We start from the raw sequence: 19713 nt of genomic DNA on the forward strand, positions 1-19713 counted from the left end.
ACTGAAGCTGTAACTTTCATCCCAGAACATAGTTTAGGGGCCATTACCTCTTCAACTATAGTCATTTTTCTTTCGATTGCAAACGTAACCAGTTTTTCAATGGTGTAATGGTTTAACATAGAAAACTTACCGTTGGCTCTAGATTCTAATCTATCACTCCGATTTGCAAACGGATTTCACTGAAGCTGTATTTTTCATCCCAGAACATAGTTTAGGGGCCATTACCTCTTCAACTATAGTCATTTTTCTTTCGATTGCAAACGTAACCAGTTTTTCAATGGTGTAATGGTTTAACATAGAAAACGTACCGTTGGCTCTAGATTCTAATCTATCACTCCGATTTGCAAACGGATTTCACTGAAGCTGTAACTTTCATCCCAGAACATAGTTTAGGGGCCATTACCTCTTCAACTATAGTCATTTTTCTTTCGATTGCAAACGTAACCAGTTTTTCAATGGTGTAATGGTTTAACATAGAAAACGTACCGTTGGCTCTAGATTCTAATCTATCACTCCGATTTGCAAACGGATTTCACTGAAGCTGTAACTTTCATCCCAGAACATAGTTTAGGGGCCATTACCTCTTCAACTATAGTCATTTTTCTTTCGATTGCAAACGTAACCAGTTTTTCAATGGTGTAATGGTTTAACATAGAAAACTTACCGTTGGCTCTAGATTCTAATCTATCACTCCGATTTGCAAACGGATTTCACTGAAGCTGTAACTTTCATCCCAGAACATAGTTTAGGGGCCATTACTTCTTCAACTATAGTCATTTTTCTTTCAATTGCAAACGTAACCAGTTTTTCAATGGTGTAATGGTTTAACATAGAAAACTTACCGTTGGCTCTAGATTCTAATCTATCACTCCGATTTGCAAACGGATTTCACTGAAGCTGTATTTTTCATCCCAGAACATAGTTTAGGGGCCATTACCTCTTCAACTATAGTCATTTTTCTTTCGATTGCAAACGTAACCAGTTTTTCAATGGTGTAATGGTTTAACATAGAAAACTTACCGTTGGCTCTAGATTCTAATCTATCACTCCGATTTGCAAACGGATTTCACTGAAGCTGTAACTTCCATCCCAGAACATAGTTTAGGGGCCATTACTTCTTCAACTATAGTAATTTTTCTTTCAATTGCAAACGTAACTAGTTTTTCAATGGTGTAATGGTTTAACATAGAAAACGTACCGTTGGCTCTAGATTCTAATCTATCACTCCGATTTGCAAACGGATTTCACTGAAACTGTATTTTTCATCCCAGAACATAGTTTAGGGGCCATTACCTCTTCAGCTATAGTAATTTTTCTTTCGATTGCAGACGTAACCAGTTTTTCAATGGTGTAATGGTTTAACATAGAAAACGTACCGTTGGCTCTAGATTCTAATCTATCACTCCGATTTGCAAACGGATTTCACTGAAGCTGTAACTTTCATCCCAGAACATAGTTTAGGGGCCATTACCTCTTCAACTATAGTCATTTTTCTTTCGATTGCAAACGTAACCAGTTTTTCAATGGTGTAATGGTTTAACATAGAAAACTTACCGTTGGCTCTAGATTCTAATCTATCACTCCGATTTGCAAACGGATTTCACTGAAGCTGTAACTTCCATCCCAGAACATAGTTTAGGGGCCATTACTTCTTCAACTATAGTAATTTTTCTTTCAATTGCAAACGTAACCAGTTTTTCAATGGTGTAATGGTTTAACATAGAAAACTTACCGTTGGCTCTAGATTCTAATCTATCACTCCGATTTGCAAACGGATTTCACTGAAGCTGTATTTTTCATCCCAGAACATAGGTTAGGGTCCATTACCTCTTCAACTATAGTCATTTTTCTTTCGATTGCAAACGTAACTAGTTTTTCAATGGTGTAATGGTTTAACATAGAAAACGTACCGTTGGCTCTAGATTCTAATCTATCACTCCGATTTGCAAACGGATTTCACTGAAACTGTATTTTTCATCCCAGAACATAGTTTAGGGGCCATTACCTCTTCAACTATAGTAATTTTTCTTTCGATTGCAGACGTAACCAGTTTTTCAATGGTGTAATGGTTTAACATAGAAAACGTACCGTTGGCTCTAGATTCTAATCTATCACTCCGATTTGCAAACGGATTTCACTGAAGCTGTAACTTTCATCCCAGAACATAGTTTAGGGGCCATTACCTCTTCAACTATAGTCATTTTTCTTTCGATTGCAAACGTAACCAGTTTTTCAATGGTGTAATGGTTTAACATAGAAAACGTACCGTTGGCTCTAGATTCTAATCTATCACTCCGATTTGCAAACGGATTTCACTGAAGCTGTATTTTTCATCCCAGAACATAGTTTAGGGGCCATTACCTCTTCAACTATAGTCATTTTTCTTTCGATTGCAAACGTAACCAGTTTTTCAATGGTGTAATGGTTTAACATAGAAAACGTACCGTTGGCTCTAGATTCTAATCTATCACTCCGATTTGCAAACGGATTTCACTGAAACTGTATTTTTCATCCCAGAACATAGTTTAGGGGCCATTACCTCTTCAACTATAGTCATTTTTCTTTTGATTGCAAACGTAACCAGTTTTTCAATGGTGTAATGGTTTAACATAGAAAACTTACCGTTGGCTCTAGATTCTAATCTATCACTCCGATTTGCAAACGGATTTCACTGAAGCTGTATTTTTCATCCCAGAACATAGTTTAGGGGCCATTACCTCTTCAACTATAGTCATTTTTCTTTCGATTGCAAACGTAACCAGTTTTTCAATGGTGTAATGGTTTAACATAGAAAACGTACCGTTGGCTCTAGATTCTAATCTATCACTCCGATTTGCAAACGGATTTCACTGATGCTGTAACTTTCATCCCAGAACATAGTTTAGGGGCCATTACCTCTTCAACTATAGTCATTTTTCTTTCGATTGCAGACGTAACCAGTTTTTCAATGGTGTAATGGTTTAACATAGAAAACGTACCGTTGGCTCTAGATTCTAATCTATCACTCCGATTTGCAAACGGATTTCACTGAAGCTGTATTTTTCTTCCCAGAACATAGTTTAGGGGCCATTACCTCTTCAACTATAGTCATTTTTCTTTCGATTGCAAACGTAACCAGTTTTTCAATGGTGTAATGGTTTAACATAGAAAACGTACCGTTGGCTCTAGATTCTAATCTATCACTCCGATTTGCAAACGGATTTCACTGAAGCTGTATTTTTCATCCCAGAACATAGTTTAGGGGCCATTATCTCTTCAACTATAGTCATTTTTCTTTCGATTGCAAACGTAACCAGTTTTTCAATGGTGTAATGGTTTAACATAGAAAACTTACCGTTGGCTCTAGATTCTAATCTATCACTCCGATTTGCAAACGGATTTCACTGAAGCTGTATTTTTCATCCCAGAACATAGTTTAGGGGCCATTACCTCTTCAACTATAGTCATTTTTCTTTCGATTGCAAACGTAACCAGTTTTTCAATGGTGTAATGGTTTAACATAGAAAACGTACCGTTGGCTCTAGATTCTAATCTATCACTCCGATTTGCAAACGGATTTCACTGAAGCTGTATTTTTCATCCCAGAACATAGTTTAGGGGCCATTACCTCTTCAACTATAGTCATTTTTCTTTCGATTGCAAACGTAACCAGTTTTTCAATGGTGTAATGGTTTAACATAGAAAACGTACCGTTGGCTCTAGATTCTAATCTATCACTCCGATTTGCAAACGGATTTCACTGAAGCTGTAACTTTCATCCCAGAACATAGTTTAGGGGCCATTACCTCTTCAACTATAGTCATTTTTCTTTCGATTGCAGACGTAACCAGTTTTTCAATGGTGTAATGGTTTAACATAGAAAACGTACCGTTGGCTCTAGATTCTAATCTATCACTCAGATTTGCAAACGGATTTCAATGAAGCTGTAACTTTCATCCCAGAAAATAGTTTAGGGGCCATTACCTCTTCAACTATAGTCATTTTTCTTTCGATTGCAAACGTAACCAGTTTTTCAATGGTGTAATGGTTTAACATAGAAAACTTACCGTTGGCTCTAGATTCTAATCTATCACTCCGATTTGCAAACGGATTTCACTGAAGCTGTATTTTTCATCCCAGAACATAGTTTAGGGGCCATTACCTCTTCAACTATAGTCATTTTTCTTTCGATTGCAAACGTAACCAGTTTTTCAATGGTGTAATGGTTTAACATAGAAAACTTACCGTTGGCTCTAGATTCTAATCTATCACTCTGATTTGCAAACGGATTTCACTGAAGCTGTATTTTTCATCCCAGAACATAGTTTAGGGGCCATTACCTCTTCAACTATAGTCATTTTTCTTTCGATTGCAAACGTAACCAGTTTTTCAATGGTGTAATGGTTTAACATAGAAAACGTACCGTTGGCTCTAGATTCTAATCTATCACTCCGATTTGCAAACGGATTTCACTGAAGCTGTAACTTTCATCCCAGAACATAGTTTAGGGGCCATTACCTCTTTAACTATAGTCATTTTTCTTTCGATTGCAGACGTAACCAGTTTTTCAATGGTGTAATGGTTTAACATAGAAAACGTATCATTGGCTCTAGATTCTAATCTATCACTCCGATTTGCAAACGGATTTCACTGAAGCTGTAACTTTCATCCCAGAACATAGTTTAGGGGCCATTACCTCTTCAACTATAGTCATTTTTCTTTCGATTGCAGACATAACCAGTTTTTCAATGGTGTAATGGTTTAACATAGAAAACGTACCGTTGGCTCTAGATTCTAATCTATCACTCCGATTTGCAAACGGATTTCACTGAAGCTGTAACTTTCATCCCAGAACATAGTTTAGGGGCCATTACCTCTTCAACTATAGTCATTTTTCTTTCGATTGCAAACGTAACCAGTTTTTCAATGGTGTAATGGTTTAACATAGAAAACGTACCGTTGGCTCTAGATTCTAATCTATCACTCCGATTTGCAAACAGATTTCACTGAAGCTGTAACTTTCATCCCAGAACATAGTTTAGGGGTCATTACCTCTTCAACTATAGTCATTTTTCTTTCGATTGCAAACGTAACCAGTTTTTCAATGGTGTAATGGTTTAACATAGAAAACTTACCGTTGGCTCTAGATTCTAATCTATCACTCCGATTTGCAAACGGATTTCACTGAAGCTGTATTTTTCATCCCAGAACATAGTTTAGGGGCCATTACCTCTTCAACTATAGTCATTTTTCTTTCGATTGCAAACGTAACCAGTTTTTCAATGGTGTAATGGTTTAACATAGAAAACGTACCGTTGGCTCTAGATTCTAATCTATTACTCCGATTTGCAAACGGATTTCACTGAAGCTGTAACTTTCATCCCAGAACATAGTTTAGGGGCCATTACCTCTTCAACTATAGTCATTTTTCTTTCGATTGCAAACGTAACCAGTTTTTCAATGGTGTAATGGTTTAACATAGAAAACGTACCGTTGGCTCTAGATTCTAATCTATCACTCCGATTTGCAAACGGATTTCACTGAAGCTGTAACTTTCATCCCAGAACATAGTTTAGGGGCCATTACCTCTTCAACTATAGTCATTTTTCTTTCGATTGCAAACGTAACCAGTTTTTCAATGGTGTAATGGTTTAACATAGAAAACTTACCGTTGGCTCTAGATTCTAATCTATCACTCCGATTTGCAAACGGATTTCACTGAAGCTGTAACTTTCATCCCAGAACATAGTTTAGGGGCCATTACTTCTTCAACTATAGTCATTTTTCTTTCAATTGCAAACGTAACCAGTTTTTCAATGGTGTAATGGTTTAACATAGAAAACTTACCGTTGGCTCTAGATTCTAATCTATCACTCCGATTTGCAAACGGATTTCACTGAAGCTGTATTTTTCATCCCAGAACATAGTTTAGGGGCCATTACCTCTTCAACTATAGTCATTTTTCTTTCGATTGCAAACGTAACCAGTTTTTCAATGGTGTAATGGTTTAACATAGAAAACTTACCGTTGGCTCTAGATTCTAATCTATCACTCCGATTTGCAAACGGATTTCACTGAAGCTGTAACTTCCATCCCAGAACATAGTTTAGGGGCCATTACTTCTTCAACTATAGTAATTTTTCTTTCAATTGCAAACGTAACTAGTTTTTCAATGGTGTAATGGTTTAACATAGAAAACGTACCGTTGGCTCTAGATTCTAATCTATCACTCCGATTTGCAAACGGATTTCACTGAAACTGTATTTTTCATCCCAGAACATAGTTTAGGGGCCATTACCTCTTCAGCTATAGTAATTTTTCTTTCGATTGCAGACGTAACCAGTTTTTCAATGGTGTAATGGTTTAACATAGAAAACGTACCGTTGGCTCTAGATTCTAATCTATCACTCCGATTTGCAAACGGATTTCACTGAAGCTGTAACTTTCATCCCAGAACATAGTTTAGGGGCCATTACCTCTTCAACTATAGTCATTTTTCTTTCGATTGCAAACGTAACCAGTTTTTCAATGGTGTAATGGTTTAACATAGAAAACTTACCGTTGGCTCTAGATTCTAATCTATCACTCCGATTTGCAAACGGATTTCACTGAAGCTGTATTTTTCATCCCAGAACATAGTTTAGGGGCCATTACCTCTTCAACTATAGTCATTTTTCTTTCGATTGCAAACGTAACCAGTTTTTCAATGGTGTAATGGTTTAACATAGAAAACGTACCGTTGGCTCTAGATTCTAATCTATCACTCCGATTTGCAAACGGATTTCACTGAAGCTGTATTTTTCATCCCAGAACATAGTTTAGGGGCCATTACCTCTTCAACTATAGTCATTTTTCTTTCGATTGCAAACGTAACCAGTTTTTCAATGGTGTAATGGTTTAACATATAAAACGTACCGTTGGCTCTAGATTCTAATCTATCACTCCGATTTGCAAACGGATTTCACTGAAGCTGTAACTTTCATCCCAGAACATAGTTTAGGGGCCATTACCTCTTCAACTATAGTCATTTTTCTTTCGATTGCAAACGTAACCAGTTTTTCAATGGTGTAATGGTTTAACATAGAAAACTTACCGTTGGCTTTAGATTCTAATCTATCACTCTGATTTGCAAACGGATTTCACTGAAGCTGTATTTTTCATCCCAGAACATAGTTTAGGGGCCATTACCTCTTCAACTATAGTCATTTTTCTTTCGATTGCAAACGTAACCAGTTTTTCAATGGTGTAATGGTTTAACATAGAAAACGTACCGTTGGCTCTAGATTCTAATCTATCACTCCGATTTGCAAACGGATTTCACTGAAACTGTATTTTTCATCCCAGAACATAGTTTAGGGGCCATTACCTCTTCAACTATAGTCATTTTTCTTTTGATTGCAAACGTAACCAGTTTTTCAATGGTGTAATGGTTTAACATAGAAAACTTACCGTTGGCTCTAGATTCTAATCTATCACTCCGATTTGCAAACGGATTTCACTGAAGCTGTATTTTTCATCCCAGAACATAGTTTAGGGGCCATTACCTCTTCAACTATAGTCATTTTTCTTTCGATTGCAAACGTAACCAGTTTTTCAATGGTGTAATGGTTTAACATAGAAAACGTACCGTTGGCTCTAGATTCTAATCTATCACTCCGATTTGCAAACGGATTTCACTGATGCTGTAACTTTCATCCCAGAACATAGTTTAGGGGCCATTACCTCTTCAACTATAGTCATTTTTCTTTCGATTGCAGACGTAACCAGTTTTTCAATGGTGTAATGGTTTAACATAGAAAACGTACCGTTGGCTCTAGATTCTAATCTACAACTCCGATTTGCAAACGGATTTCACTGAAGCTGTATTTTTCATCCCAGAACATAGTTTAGGGGCCATTACCTCTTCAACTATAGTCATTTTTCTTTCGATTGCAGACGTAACCAGTTTTTCAATGGTGTAATGGTTTAACATAGAAAACGTACCGTTGGCTCTAGATTCTAATCTATCACTCCGATTTGCAAACGGATTTCACTGAAGCTGTATTTTTCATCCCAGAACATAGTTTAGGGGCCATTACCTCTTCAACTATAGTCATTTTTCTTTCGATTGCAAACGTAACCAGTTTTTCAATGGTGTAATGGTTTAACATAGAAAACTTACCGTTGGCTCTAGATTCTAATCTATCACTCCGATTTGCAAACGGATTTCACTGAAGCTGTATTTTTCATCCCAGAACATAGTTTAGGGGCCATTACCTCTTCAACTATAGTCATTTTTCTTTCGATTGCAAACGTAACCAGTTTTTCAATGGTGTAATGGTTTAACATAGAAAACGTACCGTTGGCTCTAGATTCTAATCTATCACTCCGATTTGCAAACGGATTTCACTGAAGCTGTATTTTTCATCCCAGAACATAGTTTAGGGGCCATTACCTCTTCAACTATAGTCATTTTTCTTTCGATTGCAAACGTAACCAGTTTTTCAATGGTGTAATGGTTTAACATAGAAAACGTACCGTTGGCTCTAGATTCTAATCTATCACTCCGATTTGCAAACGGATTTCACTGAAGCTGTAACTTTCATCCCAGAACATAGTTTAGGGGCCATTACCTCTTCAACTATAGTCATTTTTCTTTCGATTGCAGACGTAACCAGTTTTTCAATGGTGTAATGGTTTAACATAGAAAACGTACCGTTGGCTCTAGATTCTAATCTATCACTCAGATTTGCAAACGGATATCACTGAAGCTGTAACTTTCATCCCAGAAAATAGTTTAGGGGCCATTACCTCTTCAACTATAGTCATTTTTCTTTCGATTGCAAACGTAACCAGTTTTTCAATGGTGTAATGGTTTAACATAGAAAACGTACCGTTGGCTCTAGATTCTAATCTATCACTCCGATTTGCAAACGGATTTCACTGAAGCTGTATTTTTCATCCCAGAACATAGTTTAGGGGCCATTACCTCTTCAACTATAGTCATTTTTCTTTCGATTGCAAACGAAACCAGTTTTTCAATGGTGTAATGGTTTAACATAGAAAACGTACCGTTGGCTCTAGATTCTAATCTATCACTCCGATTTGCAAACGGATTTCACTGAAGCTGTGTTTTTCATCCCAGAACATAGTTTAGGGGCCATTACCTCTTCAACTATAGTCATTTTTCATTCGATTGCAGACGTAACCAGTTTTTCAATGGTGTAATGGTTTAACATAGAAAACGTACCGTTGGCTCTAGATTCTAATCTATCACTCCGATTTGCAAACGGATTTCACTGAAGCTGTAGTCATTTTTCTTTCGATTGCAGACGTAACCAGTTTTTCAATGGTGTAATGGTTTAACATAGAAAACGTACCGTTGGCTCTAGATTCTAATCTATCACTCCGATTTGCAAACGGATTTCACTGAAGCTGTATTTTTCATCCCAGAACATAGTTTAGGGGCCATTACCTCTTCAACTATAGTCATTTTTCTTTCGATTGCAAACGTAACCAGTTTTTCAATGGTGTAATGGTTTAACATAGAAAACGTACCGTTGGCTCTAGATTCTAATCTATCACTCCGATTTGCAAACGGATTTCACTGAAGCTGTATTTTTCATCCCAGAACATAGTTTAGGGGCCATTACCTCTTCAACTATAGTCATTTTTCTTTCGATTGCAAACGTAACCAGTTTTTCAATGGTGTAATGGTTTAACATAGAAAACTTACCGTTGGCTCTAGATTCTAATCTATCACTCCGATTTGCAAACGGATTTCACTGAAGCTGTATTTTTCATCCCAGAACATAGTTTAGGGGCCATTACCTCTTCAACTATAGTCATTTTTCTTTCGATTGCAAACGTAACCAGTTTTTCAATGGTGTAATGGTTTAACATAGAAAACGTACCGTTGGCTCTAGATTCTAATCTATCACTCCGATTTGCAAACGGATTTCACTGAAGCTGTAACTTTCATCCCAGAACATAGTTTAGGGGCCATTACCTCTTCAACTATAGTCATTTTTCTTTCGATTGCAGACGTAACCAGTTTTTCAATGGTGTAATGGTTTAACATAGAAAACGTACCGTTGGCTCTAGATTCTAATCTATCACTCCGATTTGCAAACGGATTTCACTGAAGCTGTAACTTTCATCCCAGAACATAGTTTAGGGGCCATTACCTCTTCAACTATAGTCATTTTTCTTTCGATTGCAAACGTAACCAGTTTTTCAATGGTGTAATGGTTTAACATAGAAAACTTACCGTTGGCTCTAGATTCTAATCTATCACTCCGATTTGCAAACGGATTTCACTGAAGCTGTATTTTTCATCCCAGAACATAGTTTAGGGGCCATTACCTCTTCAACTATAGTCATTTTTCTTTCGATTGCAAACGTAACCAGTTTTTCAATGGTGTAATGGTTTAACATAGAAAACTTACCGTTGGCTCTAGATTCTAATCTATCACTCTGATTTGCAAACGGATTTCACTGAAGCTGTATTTTTCATCCCAGAACATAGTTTAGGGGCCATTACCTCTTCAACTATAGTCATTTTTTTTTCGATTGCAAACGTAACCAGTTTTTCAATGGTGTAATGGTTTAACATAGAAAACGTACCGTTGGCTCTAGATTCTAATCTATCACTCTGATTTGCAAACGGATTTCACTGAAGCTGTATTTTTCATCCCAGAACATAGTTTAGGGGCCATTACCTCTTCAACTATAGTCATTTTTCTTTCGATTGCAAACATAACCAGTTTTTCAATGGTGTAATGGTTTAACATAGAAAACGTACCGTTGGCTCTAGATTCTAATCTATCACTCCGATTTGCAAACGGATTTCACTGAAACTGTATTTTTCATCCCAGAACATAGTTTAGGGGCCATTACCTCAGCAACTATAGTCATTTTTCTTTTGATTGCAAACGTAACCAGTTTTTCAATGGTGTAATGGTTTAACATAGAAAACTTACCGTTGGCTCTAGATTCTAATCTATCACTCCGATTTGCAAACGGATTTTACTGAAGCTGTATTTTTCATCCCAGAACATAGTTTAGGGGCCATTACCTCTTCAACTATAGTCAGATTTCTTTCGATTGCAAACGTAACCAGTTTTTCAATGGTGTAATGGTTTAACATAGAAAACGTACCGTTGGCTCTAGATTCTAATCTATCACTCCGATTTGCAAAAGGATTTCACTGATGCTGTAACTTTCATCTCAGAACATAGTTTAGGGGCCATTACCTCTTCAACTATAGTCATTTTTCTTTCGATTGCAGACGTAACCAGTTTTTCAATGGTGTAATGGTTTAACATAGAAAACGTACCGTTGGCTCTAGATTCTAATCTATCACTCCGATTTGCAAACGGATTTCACTGAAGCTGTATTTTTCATCCCAGAACATAGTTTAGGGGCCATTACCTCTTCAACTATAGTCATTTTTCTTTCGATTGCAAACGTAACCAGTTTTTCAATGGTGTAATGGTTTAACATAGAAAACGTACCGTTGGCTCTAGATTCTAATCTATCACTCCGATTTGCAAACGGATTTCACTGAAGCTGTATTTTTCATCCCAGAACATAGTTTAGGGGCCATTACCTCTTCAACTATAGTCATTTTTCTTTCGATTGCAAACGTAACCAGTTTTTCAATGGTGTAATGGTTTAACATAGAAAACTTACCGTTGGCTCTAGATTCTAATCTATCACTCCGATTTGCAAACGGATTTCACTGAAGCTGTATTTTTCATCCCAGAACATAGTTTAGGGGCCATTACCTCTTCAACTATAGTCATTTTTCTTTCGATTGCAAACGTAACCAGTTTTTCAATGGTGTAATGGTTTAACATAGAAAACGTACCGTTGGCTCTAGATTCTAATCTATCACTCCGATTTGCAAACGGATTTCACTGAAGCTGTATTTTTCATCCCAGAACATAGTTTAGGGGCCATTACCTCTTCAACTATAGTCATTTTTCTTTCGATTGCAAACGTAACCAGTTTTTCAATGGTGTAATGGTTTAACATAGAAAACGTACCGTTGGCTCTAGATTCTAATCTATCACTCCGATTTGCAAACGGATTTCACTGAAGCTGTAACTTTCATCCCAGAACATAGTTTAGGGGCCATTACCTCTTCAACTATAGTCATTTTTCTTTCGATTGCAGACGTAACCAGTTTTTCAATGGTGTAATGGTTTAACATAGAAAACGTACCGTTGGCTCTAGATTCTAATCTATCACTCCGATTTGCAAACGGATTTCACTGAAGCTGTAACTTTCATCCCAGAACATAGTTTAGGGGCCATTACCTCTTCAACTATAGTCATTTTTCTTTCGATTGCAAACGTAACCAGTTTTTCAATGGTGTAATGGTTTAACATAGAAAACTTACCGTTGGCTCTAGATTCTAATCTATCACTCCGATTTGCAAACGGATTTCACTGAAGCTGTATTTTTCATCCCAGAACATAGTTTAGGGGCCATTACCTCTTCAACTATAGTCATTTTTCTTTCGATTGCAAACGTAACCAGTTTTTCAATGGTGTAATGGTTTAACATAGAAAACTTACCGTTGGCTCTAGATTCTAATCTATCACTCTGATTTGCAAACGGATTTCACTGAAGCTGTATTTTTCATCCCAGAACATAGTTTAGGGGCCATTACCTCTTCAACTATAGTCATTTTTTTTTCGATTGCAAACGTAACCAGTTTTTCAATGGTGTAATGGTTTAACATAGAAAACGTACCGTTGGCTCTAGATTCTAATCTATCACTCTGATTTGCAAACGGATTTCACTGAAGCTGTATTTTTCATCCCAGAACATAGTTTAGGGGCCATTACCTCTTCAACTATAGTCATTTTTCTTTCGATTGCAAACATAACCAGTTTTTCAATGGTGTAATGGTTTAACATAGAAAACGTACCGTTGGCTCTAGATTCTAATCTATCACTCCGATTTGCAAACGGATTTCACTGAAACTGTATTTTTCATCCCAGAACATAGTTTAGGGGCCATTACCTCAGCAACTATAGTCATTTTTCTTTTGATTGCAAACGTAACCAGTTTTTCAATGGTGTAATGGTTTAACATAGAAAACTTACCGTTGGCTCTAGATTCTAATCTATCACTCCGATTTGCAAACGGATTTTACTGAAGCTGTATTTTTCATCCCAGAACATAGTTTAGGGGCCATTACCTCTTCAACTATAGTCATTTTTCTTTCGATTGCAAACGTAACCAGTTTTTCAATGGTGTAATGGTTTAACATAGAAAACGTACCGTTGGCTCTAGATTCTAATCTATCACTCCTATTTGCAAAAGGATTTCACTGATGCTGTAACTTTCATCTCAGAACATAGTTTAGGGGCCATTACCTCTTCAACTATAGTCATTTTTCTTTCGTTCCAAGGGTGTTTATTTAGAAATAAAATCATTTAACAATAAAAGTAAAGACAAATTTTCTCCACATGTGGAGAGTATCACTTTGAAAACTGATAATTAAGACAAAAAGTACACGGTCACCCTACAAACTTTAAGCAGAGAAAAGAAAAAGAGCATAAAAAACAATCGAGGGTGATCATGCATACCTAGTGTTTTATACATTTCTACTTGAGCCAAGAGAGGCCCATAGGGAAAGAGGGGTATGGGGTAAGAAAAAGGGTAGGCTTAGGTAGGAAGGGTAAGTGGGATGAAAGGATTCACCATGGGTGGAATTACCACATCATGCCCATAGTGAATTCCAGTGGATAAAAGAGGTGTGGGTAGGGAGGAAAGAAGGGTAAAGTCAGTAGCCGAAGAAAGGAAAAGCAGAATCACAAGAAAACTATTACAGTTGTTGGGTCAAGGGCACATACACGCCCAGGAGTGTAGACATATCATAAGGGTGATGCCCCGTGGCACTCATAACAGAAACCGATGCTTATGAATTTAATGAGTTACGCTCCACCCGAGAGGGACTGTCCCTAGAAGGAGTGCAACAGATAGGAAAGGCCCACATTTCCCTGCCATTCGATCCATGGATCCCATACCTTAAAGAAGTTCTCCAAGTTGTCAAATATTTTAGCCCTGATATGTTCTGAGGACATGGTGGAATTAAGGCCTCTAAACACCTCCTCGACCATAAGCGAGTCTTTCCTCCAGCGAGACGCCAAGTGTCTCCGTGCCTGTGCCATTATATATTGGATTAATTTATGAGTAGCATATTTCATCGATTGAGGTCTATTGCCCAGTAAGAGGACCGAAGGGTCCATATCACTGTGTAAACTAAGCATCAATTTTGTTCTATTCCAGACATCTTTCCAGAAGGTTTGGGCCTTTGGGCACGACCACCAAACATGCCACAGATCACCCCGCTGAGCACAGCCCCTAAAACAGTCAGATGAATATATAGGATTGTATAGATGTAGTCTAGCGGGTGTCTGATACGTTCTATGCAGGAGTTTTAGAGATGTCTCGATGGAGGAGAAAAAGAGTGATCCCCTGGTCAAGGAGGTGCAGCAGTGAGCCCACTTGCTATCAGAGAGTTCCTGGGCACAATCTCTTTCCCAGTCCAGCTGGGCCTTAATTTTGCCATCAATGGTGGGATGGGAAAGAAAGGTGTACAAGTCGGAGATGAATCCTCCATCCATTGGGCTATTTTTGCAGCGGACTTCAAAAGGGGAGTAGGTGTGGACATCTTCATTAGGGTCTAATGAGGATAGAAATTTAAATATTAAGTCCATTCTTCCCCACTCTTCCCTGGGAACCTCATGTTTTTTTATAAAGTGAATGGATTTCTGGAGTTTAAATGCAGATAAAAATTTGCCTAAAGTTGTGAACCCCTTTTGGATCCACCATCTAAATTGAGTAACTTTATGTCCCTCTGGGAAGTCAGGGTTGCGAAAGATCCTAGTCATACAGGACGTGGGGGATTGGAAAGCATATACAAATCTTGTCCTAGACCATAGACTTAGGGATTGAGCCGAGACCGGGGATAGTTTTCTGATCTTGGCTATAGGAATGTGTTTAGCCCACATTGCCCCATCCAGGGATAGAGGGGCCATCAAAAGTGACTCCAGCTCAACCCAGAGTGGGACAACACTGGGGGTGGCGTTTGATGCTGCTAGTTGGGAAATCTGGGCCGCCTTATAATAATTAAAGAGTATGGGAGCGTTTAGGCCCCCCAGGTCCCTAGGTCTGGCTAATGTTAAATATTTAATCCGGGCTTTTCTTTTTCTCCAAATAAATTTCTGGATAAGGGATTGCAGGTGCTGTATTGGGCCTTTTCTAAGGAGTATCGGCAGAGTTCTAAAAAGATATAGTAGTCTTGGGAGTAAGGTCATTCGTACTGCTGATATTCTGCCCAGCATAGAGATCGGGAACTCATTCCAGCTCTCCAAATCTCGAGCCAGCTTATTGTAAAGGGGGGGATAATTAAACTCATATAGTTTTAATGGGTCAGCCGTGAGCTTAATCCCTAGGTACTGTATGAATTTGGTCTGATGTTGGAGGCCATGTGATTCGGCCAGTTGTTGGGCTTGCGTCTTAGACATATCCGAGACCATCAGTTCCGATTTCTCCAAATTAAGCCTAAATCCAGAGAAAGGGGAGAATTTCGAAATTTCATCTAGTAGTTTTGGAATAGAGGTGCGGGGAGAGGTAAGGGTTAGCAGAATATCGTCCGCAAAGAGAGAAAGCTTATATTCTTTTGAGGCAATTTTCACGCCTGTAATCTCCGGTGTATTGCGGATCTGCTCTGCCAGCGGCTCAATAATGAGAGCAAAAATTGCTGGTGACAGAGGGCATCCCTGCCTCGTACCCCTCTGTATTGCGAATGACTTTCTCGTGGATGCAGGCATTTTCAGAGTGGCTGATGGATGTGAGTATAGTGCTGAAATGGCATTGACAAAATTACCCTTGAATCCATATTTATGCAGGACCGCCTCCATGTATGGCCACTTGATGAGGTCAAATGCCTTCTCCATATCAAGGGATAGGATGGCCATACATGTGGCGGTTCTCTTACAATAATGTTGGAGATTCAATATCTTCCGAATATTGTCTGGGGCCTGTCTCTTTGGGACGAAACCCACTTGGTCCCGGTGAAGCAAGGCTGGTAAGATCCCGTTCAGTCTGCTCGCCAGTATCGAAGTGAAGAGCTTATAATCGACCCCCAACAAAGAGATTGGTCTATAGTTTTTGGTGAGGAGTGTATCCCTTTGGGGCTTGGGAATTACCACCAGTAATGAGGATAAAAATTCCTCTGGGGGTATATTCCCTTTCAATAGGTGGTTATAGAACTTAATCAAATATGGGGTTAAGTGGGATTCATATTTCTTATAATATAGAGCCGAAAAGCCATCCGGCCCGGGGGCTTTGGATCTCTTGAGTCTTTTAATTGCCTCATGTACCTCCTCCTGTGTGACATCGGCATTAAGCAACTTCACTGTGTCCTCTGTTAGGGTCTTTCTCACTGTTCCCTCCAAGAAATCCCTTCTCTGGGTGGAGTGCAGGTTAGGTTCAGGGTCGCTATACAAAGTTTTATAATATTCAGAAAATATGTCGTAGATCTTATCAGGATCTGATGTCACCTTTCCTTTCTTATCTTTGATCCTAAGGACCCTATTAACCGTTTGCTGTGCCCTCAGTTTCGCGGCCAACCATCTCTTTGGTTTATTTATTTGATCGTATACTGTTGCGGCCGTCCACCTTAGTGCTTTTTCTGTTTCAGAGTTAAGAATCGTGTCTATTTGTGTTTGAATATTCTGGATCTGTTTATAAAGGAATCTAGACGGATGCTGTTGGTTGGCAAGATGGAGTTTTTGTAGTTTATATTCTAAGTCTGCAAGAATTTTGTTTCTATCTCTTTTATGTCTAGCAGCTAGTTGTATGAATGTTCCTCTTACCACCGATTTATGTGCCAGCCAAACAACCGCCGGGGAGGTATCATCATTATCGTTAAGGCTAAAGTATTCTGTCAGCTGGGAATCTATTTTGTCATAGATTTCTGTGTTATGTAATAGGGACTCATTTAACCGCCAAGGGGCTCTTTGTGTTTTAGGAATCAGGGAGTTCAGGGAGACAAGAAGAGGGTCGTGATCCGACCAAGGGCACAGCAAATTCCTAGCATAGACCAAGGAGGAGGCACAGGACAAAGAAATCAGGATCAGGTCTATCCTAGAATACGAGTTGTGAGGGGTAGACATATGAGTATATCCCCGTTTGTTACCATTATAGACTCTCCACGTGTCAACCAGCGAGTGTGTCCTGAACAGGTCTTCAAAAAGTTGCCTTGATTTCTTAGCAATTGAGGGTCTTTGAGGGTGTGTCCTATCCACCTTGTCATTAGGTGTCAGATTGAAGTCTCCAGCCCAGATAAGCATATCATATGACAGAGTAAGAAGAACCTCAGACAATTTGTTAATGACACAAAAATTCTGGTCTGGGGGAGCATATAAGTTAACGATACATATAGTTTTTCCTAAAAGGTGTCCTAGAAGTATACCATATGTCCCCTCATCATCTCTAGTAAAAGAGGAGGGTTCTAAAGGAAAGGAGTCTGCAAGAAGAATTGCAACCCCTCTCTGTTTTTTGTTATAGTTTGAGCAATAGACCCTTTTGTATCTATGATGGAAAAATTTAGGGTGGGACTTATTGGTAAAGTGGGTCTCTTGGAGACATATAATGTCGGGAGATGACCGGATCAGTTCCGTAAGGGCCTTTTTCCTTTTCTGGGGGGAGTTCAGACCTCTCACATTGTGAGATACAATGTTAAAGGGCTTATTACTCATGGTGGGCGATAATTAGAGGTACGCTCAAGAATCATAGTAATGAAGAGAGCCACGGGGCAGACAAAGCAAAATAAACACATCGAGGGCAGCAGGCGCCCGACCAACTTGTTCGTATTGTATTCCTCAATTCGGCTATAGGGGGGTTGGAAAGAAGAAGCTTTATAAGCTGCGAGGGAAGGGAAAGCACAATCGTGCGTTGATAACGATTGGAGCAGGGCCACCACTAACAGTGCCGACCTAGCCCCAAGCGCCATCTTGGGTAGGGGGACAGCAATAGTGAACCACACCTGGGCTGCCAGTTAACCTTTAAACTTTAGGCCAAAACCAGTTTTTCAAGACCAAAAGTCCCAAAAAACCATTATTCCTTATAAACCATAGATAACCCAAAAGTGAACCTCTTTACACCAAGCTGAACATGGAAATCAAGACAGAAACATAAATGCTTAACATGGCATAACATTTTTAACAAATTACCTAAGAGCAAAAGGTGTCCATGTCAGGGTGTGATCATAAGGCAGGGGTTGGCCCACCAAAGAGGCAGGTCCATATTCCCGCAATCATTATAAAGAGGGTTTCAATTTTTCTCAAGAAAAATGTTCGTGAGCTGAAACGTATCTTCGTTATCCCTACATCATAAAGGGGACAACCAGATTTTAATGTCCATCTAAGTGACGATTAAAGTAGTCTCCAATATAGCTCCAAAAAGAAGGGATGTGAACGGGTCCCTCACATCATAAAGGAGGGAGCCGTCCACACGTCATCAGGTCATAGAAATGCAGAAGGAAATCCTCCAGTAGGCAAAGTATGCACATAAGATTCAAGAAGCGCCTATATCGGGCTCACGTGCCCTGAAGGAGGATCCTCTCGCTGTCGACCAATTTCCTGCCACTTGACCGGTGCGTTGTTGGTTAGGAGACCGTTGAGGCACCGTCGGGATGGTAAAGGGGATGGCCGCCTGTCTGAGTGCCTTTGCCGCCTCTTCTGGGCGTTTGCAATTATATGTTTTGTTATTAATTTTGAAAGACAACATAAAGGGAAATCCCCATTTGTAGCGAATTGCCTTTTGCTGCAATGCAAGTGTATAGGGCCTCATTTGCCTCCTCTTAAGAATGGTAATGGGTGCCAGGTCGGCAAAGATCTGGACGGATGTGGGGACCCCTGGGAGGGTGGTCAAATCTCGTGCTGCTAGAAGAAGCTTGTCTCTTGCGTCCTCCGATGCCAGTTTTGCAATGATGTCTCTTGGCAGTTCTGGATTGCGTGGCTTAGCCAAAGAACGGTGGATGCGGACCACCCTCAATATGGAGGAGTCCACCTGTGGAAGCAATGAGCCAAAGAGGTTGTTGGCCACAGGCTCCAAGTCGAGGAAAGATTCAGGGAGACCTCGTATCCGCACATTGGCCCTCCTGCTCCGGTTCTCCAGGTCCTCCAGTTTAGCCTCGGCCTGGTCTAGTCTATCGTCATGTTCATCCAGTTGGGCTCTGTCCTCATTGATCGCCTCTACTAGCTTGTCAGACTGTTGTTCCAAGACATCCACTCTCTGGCCAATGTCTGTTATCTGTTGCGACAGCTCGTGAACGGCTTCACGTAGTTCTTCTTTAAACACATTGCGCATCATAGCCATTAAATCTGCCGAGGATAGTGTTTGTGGAAGCATTAACGCCTGGCCACTTGCCGCATGCGGATTTTCCTGATGGTATTGCGGACTTCCATGCTGTGAACGCGTATTTTCTTTGCCTCTTCCATGCGTACGTTCATGTGAGCCATGCGTATTTTTGGTCGCATTGTTCCCATTGCGGCCATGCGGATCATCATGCGGGCTATGCGGCTCATCAGAGTCATTTCCATGCGTACAGTCATGTCCGCCATGCGTATTTTTGTACGCGTTGTCCGCGGTGGCGTCATGGCGGGATTTGGGGTCCCCCGGGGTCCACAACGCTCGTTTCGGGGTCTGAGTGGTTGGCGGGGCCTG

Source organism: Hyperolius riggenbachi, chromosome 11 (assembly GCF_040937935.1).
Source record: "Hyperolius riggenbachi isolate aHypRig1 chromosome 11, aHypRig1.pri, whole genome shotgun sequence".
NCBI lineage: Eukaryota > Metazoa > Chordata > Amphibia > Anura > Hyperoliidae > Hyperolius > Hyperolius riggenbachi.